The sequence below is a fragment of the Protopterus annectens genome, chromosome 3.part0, assembly GCF_019279795.1.
Source record: "Protopterus annectens isolate FY-2018-M chromosome 3.part0, PAN1.0, whole genome shotgun sequence".
In the NCBI taxonomy this organism is placed as follows: domain Eukaryota; kingdom Metazoa; phylum Chordata; order Ceratodontiformes; family Protopteridae; genus Protopterus; species Protopterus annectens.
This window is the reverse complement of record NC_056731.1, coordinates 1,244,349,394-1,244,366,408: the sequence shown is the minus strand read 5'-3', so window position 1 is coordinate 1,244,366,408 and position 17,015 is coordinate 1,244,349,394.

Below are 17,015 nucleotides of genomic sequence, written 5' to 3'. Positions count from 1 at the left end.
ACTAGCTACACGAGTTTGCACGGAGCACTGCGGGACTTAACCAGGGAGGAAATAGGAAAAAAAAAGAAAATAGCAGAAAACAAGGAAACAACCCCTCAGTTATGTAGCTGGCAGGTGGAATATGTCACAGACAGCCAATCAGACAGGCAGCAGTCACAGTATACCAGTAGAAAGTATGCAAACACCCTACAGCACTTTTTTCCCACAAACTTTGCACCATAGGTGAACAATGGTCCGAATTTAAACTCACAAAAATGGCAGGGGCTGCAAGTGCTTTAATACACCAGTATGTGCTAGAGGCTGAGGGTGGTGAGGAGGATAATGCTGACAACTGCCACAGGCTGTGGAGGAAGAGGGGAATGTTCAGACCTAGGATAACCTACCAGGGGCTACATGAGCTGGAGATAGTAGAGTGCTACACGGTGGACAGGGACATACTACAGCAAATCATCAAGCTGTGCCAGCCTTGCCTCAGACCAAGAACCAACAAAGGGAAACCCATCTCAGTGGGCACCAAGGTATGTGTACCATTAAGAATACTAGCTACAGGTACTTTCCAAACACCTACTGTGGACATCATGGGGGTCTCACAGGCAATAAACATCCTGGATACACCACCAGTTCCTGAATGCCATGCTAACACATACTGGTGAGCACATGTAGTTCTCCAGCACCCCTGAGGAGAGGGCCACCAATACGCATCCTACCCAACATGAAGCAGACTACCTAGAAGTACTGGGTGCCATAGACTGCATGCACATCCATATCTAAGCACCACCTGGTGAACAGGGTAGGGTGTACATAAACTGCAAGGGCTATCAAACCATCAACTTCCAGGCTGTGTGCGATGGCCAGGGCATAATCATGGATGTGTGTGCTGGCAGCCCTAATATGTATCACGACTCCCACATGTAGCATGCCTTAAAGCTGTGCCAGGCATTTGGCAGGGGGGCATCCTGTATGGCCATCTCCTGGTGGATGTCTGCTATGCACTGGAATTGTGGATGATGACACCCTTCAGAAGTGCACACACACACACACACACACACACACACACACACACACACACACACACACACACACACACACACACTGAAGTATGCCATAATGAGGCATATGCACAAACAACCAGGGTCATTACAGAGCGTTTGTTTGGGATGCTCAAGTCACAGTTCTGCTGCCTTGACATATCCGGTGGAACCCGGCAGTATGGCCCAGCCACATGTGCCCACACGTTCACGGTATGTGCCATGCTATACAATATAATCCTGCGGAAACAGTTGCGGCAGCATCATCATGGGAAAGGGCCACACAGCCTCCCAACATTGCCAAGGTCCCCACAGGCACTGAGGGACTCAGAGGAGGAACCCCCTGAGCCTGCACTCATAGGCAGATGGAGGTATGCCCAGTATGCTCAGAACTTTTCAAAGAAGCAATGTATAGCACACACACTGACAGTGTAAGGGCCCAGGAATTGACACCTCTGTCTGACTTGCACACACAGTAAAATGGATGCCACACACATCACGCAACCTGTAACCCACATCATATAGGCTGTGTACTTTGTGCATCCAGCATAGGCAGCCCTCAAGTACCATCCTCACATCTGCCACAGGCACAAGGTAAGTGTGTTGTCTGAACAATAACTGAATGGATTACTATGTTTCAGTAGCATAGCTATGGTATTGCAGCATGCATTCAAGGGACTGGGGTAGCCTACTGGGATAGCAGCAGACAAGTGACAACTATGTAGGACACCAGGAACTGTTTGACCAAGACTGCCAACTCCACACTATGCAGTAGTGCCAAGGTGACAAATACCACTGCAGTATATTTGGGGGGGGGGCAACTAACTGAGGGGCCATAGGCCACAGGCATGCTTGGCACTGTGAGGGTCCCATACATAACCATCTCAGACTCACCCAGCAAGTCAGCTGTAGAAAACCATAAAAAAATGTCTGGCACAGGCTCACAAATGGCAATAATGATGGCATACACCCATACAGACTTACACAGTGATAGCACAGCAGGTTCTGCAGTTGCAGTAAGGCTCTGAAGGGCAAGAAGTCTGAAACTCAAATGTATGCCATCACAGTCTGACCTCATTGACTGTAGTGATATGCTTGTAGTCTACAAGATGGCATGATATTATGCAAAATGGCAACAAAATGTAAGCAAATATCAGCACAGTCTGTGCAAATGTGTACAGTTGACAGATGTCTGCAGGGAAATAACAGTAGAGCACACATTGCCAGGGCTGTCCCAATCTACATGATAACCTGTGGCATGACAAGACAAGTGCTTGAATACCAAGACTGATGTGCTCCTCATACAGGTGCATGGGAAACAGAAACTACACTCCACTGATCCCCCTGTGTCCCTGCTGGACAGGGGCTCTGTGTGCTGACATGTTGTAACATGGCCTCTACACTCTTGTCTGTGTGGGTGATGAGGGCCTCAGGGCTCATACCCTCCTAACGTCATAGCAATCTATCAATCCATACACAACTGTGTGTGTCAGTGTTTCACCAGATTACTCTGCACTGTTCTGCCACTGACATACCTGTAAGTTACAGACAGTGCTTTGTGGCTTATAATACCCATATGATGGACAGTTCTGCACACTACACTGCACTTTGTACCCACACCCATATCCACAAACCTCTGACAGCAAGACATCTGGACAAGGTCATAAGTGAAAGTGGGACAAAGGCAACATGATAGGCATGTGTAGTGAATAGTGCCCTACATACCGAGGAAGCTGGTAGGTTAAGGTGTTTTGCATTCCCAGGACTTGTCTGCAGGTTAGGAAGTCTGGCACTGTAATGTCTGTCATTACTTTGTAATGTCCATCTTCGCGTATATGCAACTAACTTGCCATAATAACACAACTCTGTGTAGAGTGGATGAAACTGCTGGACAAGCCCCTGGCCCATCTGACAAGAAATGTAATGTTCAGAGGTATGCCTACACCAGGATATGAGCTGTCAAGTAAGAAGAATACCACACAAGCAGGGGATCCCTAGCCAGTACAGTACCAAGTTGCTGGCCTGTTTACAAAGCTTCAGCAGTCAACTGACTATAACCACACCTCTAAACAAGCAATTTTGGGCAAGAATGTGCATAGTCGTGTTCATAATATTGGTCTGTGCATCATATAGCTTGTATTCCTCTGGTAAACCACTGTGATGATCTGAGGATGTCTGCCAGTAGGGAATGACAGAATACATTGCAGAGTCAGACCTCACATATATCAGAAAAAACGTCTGTCAAAACAAAGCCAGTACCTCTAGGGCAGTCCTGTTTACTTTTGGGATGTATGATTGCAACACACAAAACCCCAGACTGGAGTACAACTATCTGTGGAATGGAGTGCAACACTCACTAATGAGGGTCATACTGGGCATGCTCCTACACTTAGAGAATCACAGCTGATGTGTAAACCCAGATCAGCTTCTACAAGTGTATTGTGGCTATATGTCAGTACATACAGACAGCTATGTACAGCTGGACTGTCTCTCCCAACCCCTATCACACAGCTGTACCTTCAGCTATCTGTAGGTGGCCCATATTTGATATGTCTGCAACTGGTGTATGTGATACACATGTATATGTAAGGGCAACATATACAAATATAGCAATCATACAAAAATGATCAGTTTCAACAATTGGCTAAAGTATTGGTGTCATTCAAAGGGGATCCAGTGTCTGTCAGCCTGGGATGACATGCTCGACAAGCCACGTTGCTTCGCTAGGGACGGCTTGCATCTGTCACCCTTAGGCTTTTGTATACTGGCCAAGGCTCTTGCCACCCCCATAGTGCCTTTTTTAGGCAAGGCTCAAAGGACAAACCCACCTCTATAGACAACCCAAGGATACAAAAACTAAAGGTAATGCTACTCAATGCCAGAAGTCTAAAACTCAAGATGCATGCACTTGAGGCTCTCCTCAGTATGGAGAAAACCGATGTCTGTGCAGTAACAGAAACCTGGTTCAAGGCTCCTGAGAGCACCCCAGCACTACCAGATTATAACTCATACCATGCGTTTCGGCCCCAAAACTCGGACCGAAGCACAAAGGGAGGGGGAGTATCTATATTCATCAAAGATACCTACACCTCCAGGTTAGTGGCACTGCACAAAGCATCAGAAACCATCCATGTGCAACTAACAGCGGGAAAAACTGCCTTTCAGTTTGTAGCCTGCTACAGAACACCCTCCCTATTACAGGAACCCCACTTGGCATTCCTGAGAACACTGGAGAATATGAAGGTCTCTCCAAACACTATGTTATTGGGTGACTTCAACTACCCAAACATTGACTGGGAAAACTACTCAAGCCCAAACACCCTCGCCCAATGGTTCCTTGAATTTATAAACTCTAACACAATGGAACAACTGGTCACCACTCCCACAAGAGGGAACAACATATTGGACCTGTTCATCACCAACATGGGGACTCTATGTTCCACACCAGAAGTAAACCCCTCATTGGTAAGATCAGACCATAAACAAATTTCCCTGGACATCCATATCCCGTCCCCACCCCCAGCCAAGAAAATCACTGTAAAGAATTACTCAAAAGCCAACTTTGCACTTCTCAAGACTGAGGTGGAATCCTTCAAAGCCCCTGGGCCAGAGGATAATACAGCCCAATCCACAGAATCCTTTACAAATGCATTCTATGAGCACCTGCAGGAATGCATGAATCACGCTATCCCAAATAAAACTAAGACTCACTCCTCCAAAAACAGGAGACCGGTCTGGTGGACCCCGGCTATAAATAAGCTATACAACAGAAGGAGGAAGCTACTACATGACAGAGCAAAATCCCAAAAAAGGAAGGCATTTCTGATCAATATTAGCAAGAAACTTCAATCCCTCATAAAATCATCAAAGGCCAGCTTTGAAAGAAAAATTGCCCTAGACACTAAAGATAATCACAAGGCCTTCTTTAGTTATGTCAGGAACATGGGGGGAAACTCCCAGATATGCTCTGAATTGTTGCATAACGGTACAAAATATACCAAACCTACAGACATAGCCAACATCCTGGCAGACAGATTCAGTGCAAACTTCCCTCCCCCTTCCCCCCCAAAGGAGCAAATGCCTATCCCAACTGAATGTAAACTCCCTGATTTCACAGATGCACAGGTGAAAGCTGCCCTCTCCAAAGCAAAAAACACAGTATCTATGGGACCGGATGGAGTCCCAGGCTGTATCTTACACGAGCTCCAAGAAGAACTGAACCCTCACATTAAGTCACTATTCAAACTTAGCCTTACTACAGGATATGTACTCAAAAAATGGCGTACAACTACAGTGGTCCCACTCCACAAAGGTGGTGCCACAACGGACCCTATCACCCCATAAGCCTGACTAGTCTGGTCTGTAAAGCTATGGAGTGTATTATCATGGAACTCATAAACAAAGACATTGAGAGCCTCCAGACACTGGACCCTACTCAATTCGGCTTTGTTAAGGGCAGATCTTGCCTCTTAAACCTAGTTGATTTCTTTGAAACAGTTACCAAAGCCATAGATGAGTGCAAGGTAGTCGACACAGCCTACCTGGACCTCGCAAAAGCCTTCGACACAATACCCCACTCAGGCATCATAAATAAGCTTACCAGCTTAAATATCAACCCCTATATCACAAGATGGGTTGCAAACTGGCTCAGAGATAGAACCCACGTGGTCAGAATCACAGGTGCCATGTCCGAATCCAAACCATTTACAAGTGGCATCCCACAGGGCTCAGTTCTGGGACCTCTCTTGTTCGGTATATACTTCTCTGAGGTTCAGGCTAACACGGGGGGTCTATGGCTGGCAAAGTCCGCAGATGACTACAAACTGGGGGCCATAATCGAATCTCCAGCTGACACAAGCATCATCCAAAAGGGTCTCACAGAAACGGATGCTTGGTGCCAGAGCCACGGCCTCAAGCTAAATGCTAAAAAGTGCATAGTCATCCCCTCTGGGAAAAACAAGGTGCCCACAAATTACCACATAGGTGGTAATCCATTAAGTATGGAAGAAATAATTAGAGATTTGGGGACCAACGTAGATAGTAATCTCTCCTTTGATAATCACGTTGCCAAAGTGGTTAGAAAGACCTTCTATATAGCCCACCTTATCACGAAAGGGTTCGCATCTAGATCAAGAGAGGTCATTGTGCCCCTCTACTCGTCACTCATCAGGCCCATAATTGAATACAATGCCCCTTTTGGGATGTACCTTACCCGACACCTGCAGCAACTGGAGAGACCCCAAAAGTACTTCACCAAGAGGATCATGGGCTACAAACAGATGTCCTATGCAGCTTGACTAAAGAAACTCCAGCTCTACTCAGTTGCTTACCGCCTGCTCAGAGGCGATCTATGCCTGACGTACAAAGCCATGTCAAACCCAGAATTAATGGACATGCTCCACCTCAAAAAATCCAAGTCCCTTAGAGCTACACGCTCCAGGGACCTAAACCTCAGCACTAAAATAAATAGGACATGCTGAAGGGACAGATTCATTTCCCAGAGGCTCCCCTCACTCTGGAATAGAATTCCAATTCATGTTAGACATAGCCCCTCACTGACCCTCTTCAAGCGAAATCTGGACGCGTGGATGGGAAATCGCAAATTCACCCCTGGGATCTCTCCTGTGTCCCTGCTAGACAGAGGCACAGTAAACTAATCTTAAAAGGGTACCTTCTGTGACCTACTTTACAGAGGCACAGTAGGCTAATCTTATAGGGAGGCGGAAGCCAAATAAACTCTGGCTAGGCTTATAAATGCCCTAGGGCAGATAGCCTAGTATCTACCTATGAACCTATGAACCTATGAGACAGGTGGACGGAGATAGAGAGAAAAACAGTGAGAGAGAGAGGGGGATACACACAGACAGAGAGTCATAGACAGATACAGACACACTAAAAGGCATAGAGTGTTGTTCAGCTGCAGACAATTGCACACCTCATGATAGTACTTCCATGTCCCACTATAAAGGTTAGCTCCATTGCTTAACAGTATTGAGGTAGTGCTTGCAATCTGACATCACCTACCATTGCATATGTGTTTGCAGGTGACAATATCTTGAAACTTTGGCCAACAGAATAACAGTGCCTTCTAATGACACTCACCTTAGAAGTCACTTCAATCCCTCAGTAACCCAATAAGCTGTGTGGCACATGTAATAACTGTGTAATACTGTAGTAGAAATAACCAGATATGAAGAAGTTCTAATCCCAGCACTTTTTAGTGTGTGTGTGTGTGTGTGTGTGTGTGTGTGTGTGTGTGTGTGTGTGTGTGTGTGTGTGTGTGTGTGAGACAGAAGAAAATTTCCTGCATTGGTGCATTGATTATATAATTCTGAGGCCTGTGGAGCCCACTATGGTACCCAATTTCCCACTTTAGAAAGCTCTCTGATGACACTCACCTTACAAGTCACCTCAGAATCTCAATAGCCCAGTAAGCTACAAGGCACATACAATAACTGTGTAATACTGTAGTACAAATAACTAGATAAGGTCGAGTTCTAATCCCACCACTGAATACTGTGTGAGTGAAAGAAAGACAGAAGCATTTTTCCTGCGTAGGTGTATTGATGATATAATTATGAGACCTGTGGAGCCTACCATGGTACCCAATTCCCCACTTTAGAAGGCTGTCTGATGACACTCACCTTAGAAATCACCTCAGACTCCCAGTAGCCCAGTAAGCTCCATGGCACATGCAATAACTGCTTAACACTATAATACAAATAACTAGATAGATAGGGTTCCAATCTCCGTACTGGCAACTGTGTGTGTGTGTGAGTGTGTGTGTGTGTGTGTGTGTGTGTGTGTGTGTGTGTGTGTGTGTGTGTGTGTGTGTGTGTGTGTGTGTGTGTGTTAAAGTCTGAATGTTAGTACTTTAAAGTATTTTGAGGCCTTCACCAACCATTACAGTTCCCTTGTCCTACTTTACAAGACCTAATGATGTCATTCACCTTAGAAGTACCTTGGGAGAAGATGAATTCATATAAGCTCCATGGCATGTCTCATAACTGTGTAACACTATAGTAGAAATAACTAGATAGGTAGGGGTTCTAATCTCAATACTGGCAACTCTGTGTGTGTGTTGGGGTTGAGAATCCTATCCTCTGTGGGTTATAGCATTTTGATGTGTGCGCCATCCACGCCTGCTTATCACCTCCTGATGGCATTACTTATATAACGTGTTAATGACATCTGCCTCACATGCAGCATGTTACACCATTGCACAGGTCATTGCAGTCATCTGTACAGATGTCTACAGAATATCTGGTTGTTTATAACCCATATGTGGTCTCTGTCCCCTAACAATGGCCATGCATGTGATATTGTTGCCAAATGGGTCACAGTTAGTGTACTGACACACATGCTAGCATCAGATATCATACATAACGGGAACATCATGCTGATACAATGTCTGTTACCCTATCACTTGTCCAGGCTTGTAGAAGCAATAGATAACTGCAGTTGCTATTCATGGTGGGTTATCTCACCATCCATTAAGGCATTCACAACATTACGTGTTGTAAGGGGTAGTAGGTTATGTCCCATGCATATAATCTATGTGGGGCATGTCATGTGTATGTAGCACTATCCTACATTAAAGTGGATATGTTGGTTTACAAATCTGTCCATTGGCAACTGTGTTTGTGTTACTGTATGCACATCCCCTGTGTCAGTCTTTATTGTGTCTATGCAAAGGATATACCATTTTGTCTACCTCTTCCACCCTGTGAACATACCACAAACCTCTCATATGCAGTACTATGCATGCCCTCACCAACTGCATCAGGGTTGAGTGTATGGGAAAGAAATTGCAGGGGCAACAGGTGCTGACATGTAAATCTGTTGCAGTCAATATAATGACTAAGCTGGTGAGGGACCTACTGAGAGTACTTCAATAACCTGTTTCACATGTATGGGTATGGGCCTGTGGTACTACACAACACTGGAGTCCAAAGGCTACTTGTTTGTGACAAGGGTATGTATGCCAGGTCACACTATCTGACAACAGTGTCCATCATACACTGTTGCATGCATACACACCTGGTAAATGTACATATAAAGCTGTACCCTAGCTATGAAATGGTCAGTGTATTTCCACTCTGCCATACTCCACAATGGTAATGTCTGTAGGACCACAGCCTGCAGACACAGAGACACCTAGAACACAAACAGAATACAGCTTGTCAGACTACATTCAGTCAGTGGTACTAATAGCAATAATACATCATGGCTAATAAGGTACATGCACCTTTATGTGTACCCATAACAAATGCAAGCAGACAACACCTTACACAGTATTATATAGCTACACTGTACTATATTCACCCTGTGCATCAGACCCATATTAGCCTGTCCCTGCATCAATGGAATGGATGACAGGGATGTGGCACAGGTATCATCATATGCACAGGGTGTGGTGTGGGTTTGCCAGAGACCTAGGCTGGGCCATACGGTTGACATCCATGTGTGTGTGTGTTTGGAGTCCTCTCCATCCACAGCTTTCTAGCAGACACATGATGATTTTGTGCCAAAAATTACTGGTATTTTGAACTGTTCCTAATCCCACCCACCTTGCCTACAGGCTCAGGTCCAGCTTATGAACAGTAACCACAGAGCAGGACACTGCCATCACCATGCTTCTCCATGGTGATGGTGTTCTTTTGGTGATGCACAGTATCATTCTTGCGCCAAACAAAACTTTTGGTATATTGACCAAAAAGTGCAACCTTGGTGTCATTATACCATAACAAATTTCCACACATGCTATTGTGTGACCTGATGTGTTTTCCCTGAGAAATTAGCCAGACCTGGCTGTTGTTCAGTGTGTGAGACGCCTTCCATCTTCTAAATCTACACCATAGGCCAGACATGTGGAGAATATGTGAGATTGTTGTCACATGTAATGCACAACTGGTACTTGCCAGTGATTCCTGCAACTCATGTAGTGTTGCTGTAGGTCTCCTGGCAGCTTCCCTGACCAGTTTAGGTCTTGTTTTTTCCACATATTTGGAGGGCTGTCCATTCCTTTGCAATGTCACTGTCGTCCCATATTTTTGACACCATTTGATGACTGTCTTCACTGTGTTCCATGGTATATGCACTGCTGTGGAAATGTGTGTGTACCCTTCTCTGTCATGATACCTTTCACAAATGAGATCCCTTTGCTGCTTTGTAAACTGTATGCAAACTATGGCTGTTGCTGTAACAGGCAATGGAGTAAATGTAGGATAATCCTGGTAGGACAGCTGACCATTATTTGCTGTTAATGTAAGAGTCTCAGTAATTGATGGCAGGTGTGTACCCAACAAGATGTAATGCTGTAATAATATCAAGAGCTGCTTCAACACAGTATTATTTTCAGACTGTGCACACATATACATCTAGCATCTTCAACATTTTTTATGTGTCATATTTATTCCCCTAACAGATTTGTTTCTTTTACACTTGAATTGTACAGGTTATAAGTCACATGACAGGTTGGAAGGGTTCATAAGTGTGTGATTGTGCTCTCATGTTTGTATTTCACGAATACTTGCCATTGTAACAGTTGTGTGTACACCATATATATGCACTGTATAACACTTATTACAAAATATGTCCCTAGATTTGGGCCTTCACCCACCCATTTCATCAGTCTTTCTCTGGATTTCTTGCAATGACAGGTTGTTAGGTATGCTACAGATATGTGACATCTCCTGCAAATAGGCCCCTGTGATGACCACTGTGATGCAATACAGTTAACCCAACCTCAAGTGAACACGCAGATATTGCAAAACAGCTGAGAGTAACAGTTTTGTGCATGGTCACATGCATGACCTTAATATGCTTGGAGTACTGGTGAGCCAGAAAAGGAAAATCCCATACTCACTAGCTGAATGCTGCTGTCCCACATGCAGACCAGAGGTACCTATGTAGGTGTGGGAGAGAGGCAGGTATTGTCAGCATATTCACATTTGGCATTGGTGCAAGATGAATGCTACATGTCTGCACAGGTACAGTACAAGCTATGATAGTACCCAATTTGCTGTCCCTCACCATAGATGTGCACTTGTGTGCATTACTAAACCCCAACCACAAATGCAGTTTGAACTGACATATACATCTAGATACTCTATTGAAGACAGTATGACTGATACATGAATACATTAATGTGCACTGTGGCCTTACCTGGATGCTCCTCACCTGTTGCCTGGGTGCCACCCACCTCCACGAATGGAATTTCCTGTGTTGGATGTTGTATGGGGGCTGCCCCAAGGTTGGCAAGGAGCTCCTCAGTTGCCGTAAGTGGGGCCTGTGTGGCTGGACCCCCACCTGTAGCTGTAGGGTCCCTGGCCACGGCAGCATCCCTTTGCCGGGCACGAAGTATCAGGTCAGTTGCTTGATGCCTGACCTGATCATATGTGCAGCCATGGTGGCCCAAGGTGTTCACTCTGTGGACAAGGTCATCCCACAAGGCAGTCTGCTCCTGCAGATTTAGACAGCTCCAGCCCAACAGGACTGCATGGTGCTGCATTACTGCTTATGTAATAGCTTTAGTCTTCTCTGCAGTGTATGCTGGCTGACTCTGCATGCCACCTGAAAGACATAAACAGGGAAACACATCACAGGACCTCAGACATTGCCCACAGTTATTTACAGAACCAGCATATCAATATTGCCTATCAGCAGCCACCACTTACAACCACATCATACCCATATCATCTCTCAGCATAGTATGAACCTGCATTGCACTCTTGCTCCTGATGTGCCATGTTCCCCCCAATGAGGGCCAGTACATTGCATAAACCACCATTCACCATTCACATTTGAGTAGAGGGATGACAGTGGGCATCTTCCTTGCAGATGGGATGTCAGTGGTGCTCAGGCTTTGCTTCTATATAGTGTGTAATGGAGCTGGAAGCATATACCTGAGTTCATGTAGGATGCAGACAGGTATGTTCTCAGGTCCCATGGGTACTTGCTTTTGTTGACTTTGATTAGGCAGTATGAACCTGCTCCCTGATGATGAGGGGAGGGTTGCATATGCTGTGCATATCCACCTACACTGATGATGAGTCAGGGGGGTGATGTTTGCCCTAAACCTGTCTGCAGCAGGTTGGCTGCAGCTATGGTGTATGTGTATGTGGTGTAATTGGCCACCATTACAGAGTGTATTGGGTTGCTGCCTCTGAGATTGCAGACACATATGAAGATGGCCTTGTGATTGCTCTTGGTGGATATGTCCAATTTGTACTCATAGTTAGCCTTACAGTACTCCATCTGTGACCTTATATGCTTGTCCAGACAAAGGTTGACTCACTGCCAAGTTGGTGCCTGCTCCTACTCTGACCTGTACAGCCAACAGAGTGATCAGTTATGTGGTTTGTGTTTTGCTGCTGTTCAGCAAAGGGGATTACACTAATTTGGTGGAGACAGGTTTTACAGGTAAGGTATTGCTGAGTCCATACAGCTATGTTGGTGGTCATATGTCTGTTTATAGTAGGCATGGACACAAGGTCATAACACAGTTGGACATCTCTGAGACTTCAGTCTGATAATCATGCTTATTTTAGTACCCATGTCTGTGTCAGGACAATGCAACAACCAGTAGCTGTAGAAATCTAACTCTGTTGGATGCACAGAAACTGAGATTACAGAAGTGTAAAACATGTGCAGCACATTTAACTGATATTTTGCATCTCATGTCTGTTGTTATGAGGCAGCCAGGTACACCTATTCATACATATATGCGCACAGATAATACCTGATATAAATTTGTGTTCTATGTTAGTATGGCACATTGTATTTACACTCTTGCTGCTCAGTCATTCTTGTCAACCTGTTAGAGCAGGACATGTGGGGGATGGCACACATACATGGGGGGGGGGGAGTGATGGGCCAGAATTAGTGACACTTTCCTAATATTGCTGTAACACACTTAAGTCATTTGATAGCACGGTAGCCTTTGCATTCACAGACATATCCTGGAAGATGTCCGACGCTCGTATGGCAGGAAGAGAGGAGAAAGGCTGGGAGTGTGTTAGTGAGGGTAGGAACCTTTATTGTTGACAGTATGACTGGTATGGGGACAGAGCTAGCTGACATGCTGGACAGAAGGAAGGTGAATATATTGTGCATGCAAGAGACCAGATGGAAGAGACATAAGGCTAGGTGTATTGGAGTCCGGTCCAAATAGTTCTGTCATGGTGTGGATGGGAGTAGAAATGGTGTAAGTGTTATCCTGAAGCAACAGTATGGCAAGGGTGTTTTTGGAGGTGAGAAGAGTGTCGGATAGAGTGATGTTAATGAAGTTGGGAAGTGATGGTGTAATGTTGACTGTTGTTAGTGCGTATGCTCCACTAATTGCGTGTGCAATGGATGAGACAGAAATATCTTGGAGTGAATTGGATGAAGTGGTGATAACTGTAACCTAGGGTGAGAGAGTGGTAATTGGAGCAGATTTCAATGGGCATGTTGGTGAAGGGAACAGAGGGGATGCATAAGTGATGGGTAGGTATGGTGTTAAGCAAAGGAATGCAGAAGTTGAGATAGTGGTGGAGTTTGCAAAATGGATGGACATGGCTGTGGTGAACACATATCTTAACAAGACAGAGGAGCATAAGGTGACATACAACAGTGGATGAAGATGCACACATGCAGATAATCTCCTATGCAGGCAGGCCTGTTTGAAGGAGATTAGAGACTGTAAATTGTTGATAGGGGAAAGTGTAGTTAGGCAGCATGTAATGTTGGTCTGTGGGATGACATTGCTGATCAAGAAGAGGAGGAGGAATGTGAGGGCAGCAGCCAGGATCAAATGGTAGAAACTGAAAAAGGGTGATTGTGAGGTTGAGTTCAGGGAAGAGTTCAGACAGACAGTGGGTGGCAGTAAAGAGTTACCAAATATCTGGGTAACTACAACACAGCTAATAAGGAAGATGACAAGAAAGGTGCTTAGTGTGATATCTGGACAGAGGAAGGAGGACAAGGAGACCTGGTAGTGGAATGAGGAAGTACAGGGGAGTATACAGGGAAAGAGGTTGGTGAAGAAGACAAGGGATTGTCAGAGAGATGAAGAAAGTACACAGGAGTATAAGGAGATGAGGTGCATGACAAAGAGAGAGGTGGCCAAGGCTAAGGATGAGGCATGTGAAGGGTTGTATGAACGGTGGGATACTAAGGATGGAGAATAGGACCTGTAATGATTGGTTAGACAGAGGGACTGAGTTAGGAAGGATGTCCATCAGATAAGGGTGATAAAGGATGAGGGAAATGTACTCAGAAGTGAGGAGAGTGCATTGAGCAGATGGGAAGAGTAATTTGAGGGGCTGCTGAATGAAGAGAATGAGAGAGAGTAGGTTGGATGATGTGGATATGGTGAATCAGGAAATGCAACGGATTAACAAGGAGGAAGTAAGGATAGCTATGAAGAGGATTAAGAATGGAAATGCTAATGGTCCAGATGACATGCCTGTTGAAGCATGGAGGTGTTTAGGTGAAATGCCAGTGGTCTTTGTAACCAGATTGTTTAATGTAATCTTGGAAAGTGAGAGAATGCATGATGGGTGGAGAAAAAGTGTTTGGGTACCGATTATAAGAATAAGAGTGATGTGCAGAGATGTAGTAAATACAGAAGGATAACACTGATCAGTGACAGCATGAAGTTCTGGGAAAGAGTTGTGGAAGCTAGGTTAAGAAGGGAGGTGAGGAATAGTGATCAGCAGTATGGTTTCATGCCAGGAAAGAGCAATGCAGATGCAATGTTTTCTCTGAGAGTGTTGATGGAGAAGTACAGAGAAGGTCAGTCGAAAGGACTTGTGTTGTATCTTTGTGGACTTAGAGAAAGCATATGACAGGGTGCCTAGAGAGGACTTGTGGTATTGTATGAAAAAATCAGGAGTGGCAAAGGAATCTGTAAGAGTGCTACAGGATATGTACAAAGGTAGTGTGACAGTGCTGGGTTCTGTGGTGGGAGTGACAGGTGCATTTACAATGGAGGTGAGATTACATCATGGTTCAGCTCTGATCCCTTTCTTATTTGCAGTACTGATGGACAGGCTGACAGACAAGATCAGACAGGAGTCACCATTGACTGTGATGTTTGAGATGACATTGTGATCTGCACTGAGAGTAGGGAACAGGTTGAGAAGACACTGGAGAGGTGGAGATATACTCTACAGAGGAGAGGAATTATGGTTAGCAGGACTATGACAGAATATATGTGTGTGACTGGGAGGGAAGATAGAGGAATGGTGAGTATGTAGGGAGTAGAGTTTGGGAAGGTGCATGAGTTTTAACACTTGGGATCAACAGTTCAGAGTAATGATAAGTGTGGGGGAGAGGTGAAGAAGAGGGTAGAGGCAGGATGGGGAGGGAGGAGCAGAGTGTCAGGAGTGATTTGTGACAGATGAGTACAAGACAGTAGTGAGACCAGCTATGTTATATGGGTTAGAGACAGTGGTATTGACAAAAGGCAGGAGTCAGAGCTGGACGTGGCTGAGTTAAAGCTGTTAAGATTTGCAGTGGGTGTGACAAGGGTGGACAGGATTATGGATATGTATGTTAAAGGATCTTCCCAGGTTGGAGACAAAGCCAGAGGGTAGTGGGATTATGTTGGTTTGGATGTGTGGTGAGGAGGGATGCTGAGTATATTGGGAAAAGGATGTTAGGATGCAGCTGCCAGGTAAGAAGAAAAGAGGAAGGCCTAAGATAAGGTGTATGGATGTGGTGGCAGAGGACATGCAGGTGGCTGGTGTGACAGAGAAAGATGCAGAGGACAGTAGGAAATGGAGACAGATGATCTGCTGTGTAGACCCCTAACAGGAACAGCCAAAGGAAAGGGAAGGAGATGTTGTAATGTCAGTCTTCACAGGATGACAATGATTTGCCAGACATAACACAACTGTATGAGCAAATGACTACAAATATGAGGCACAAATATGGTCAGTGTGCATAACACTGGAGATTTGAATGATATAAGCTCAGTACATCACATGCAGTTCAATACATACATCTGTAACACTATTTCACTTTGGAAATACCTTGCATAGGTCTCTCACATTTCTGGGACAAACATGTATATCAAAGTTGTTTTCACAATTAACATATGGATATTTACAACATCCCAGTATCTGACCTAGTTGTGTCACAGTCAGAATTGTTCAACACACACTCCTGTAGCAGTCATATATGAGCCATCCTTTCCTGGGGTGATTCAGGGGCCTGAGCTGTGATCTATGTCACTGAAGACAGACCCAGTTGCTATAGTCATAGGTTATGATCAGCAACATATCAGGGCAGCAAGTCTGGTTGAGACATATTTGTTGAACTTCCTATTTCCCATTATTACATACCCCCTACTGCATTCCATTAAATGCGTAAATGTTTGACATACCTTTTTTCCCCAAGTATGGTTGGTATTATTCCAATATGTGTAGCTGTGTAGCTTGTTTCTTTCATGTGTGTGTGCGTGTGACCATGTGTGTATCCGTGTGTCCGTGTGTGTGTGTGTGTGTGTGTGTGTGTGTGTGTGTGTGTGTGTGTGTGTGTGTGTGTGTGTGTGTGTGTGTGCGTGTGCATGTGCGTGTGCGTGTGTGTGTGTGTGTGTGTGTGTGTGTGTGTGTGTGTGTGTGTGTGTGTGTGTGTGTGTCTCTCTAGCTCTCTCTCTCCCAGCTGTAGGGTATACATCTGTTTTGCATAGGCAGCATCTTGCCTTTTGTAGGCAATGTGCATCATGAGCAGCTGATGGCCTGTGCACCAATTGGTGTCCCCCACTTGCTAATTGCACGCAGAACAGCTGTGATGTTATTCCTATGGCCAATGGCATGGCAACACACTCCTATAACTGAGTATATCATGTGGGCATTGGCCCTTTTCCTTGCCTGTGAGGATAACTTCATGTAGGTGTGTGAACAACATTGCAGAGGGTAGTTTGAAATACCTGTTACAGCGTAAACTGTAGAAACAGCCCAAAAAACTGGGGGAGAATGTTCCACACATAAGGATAGA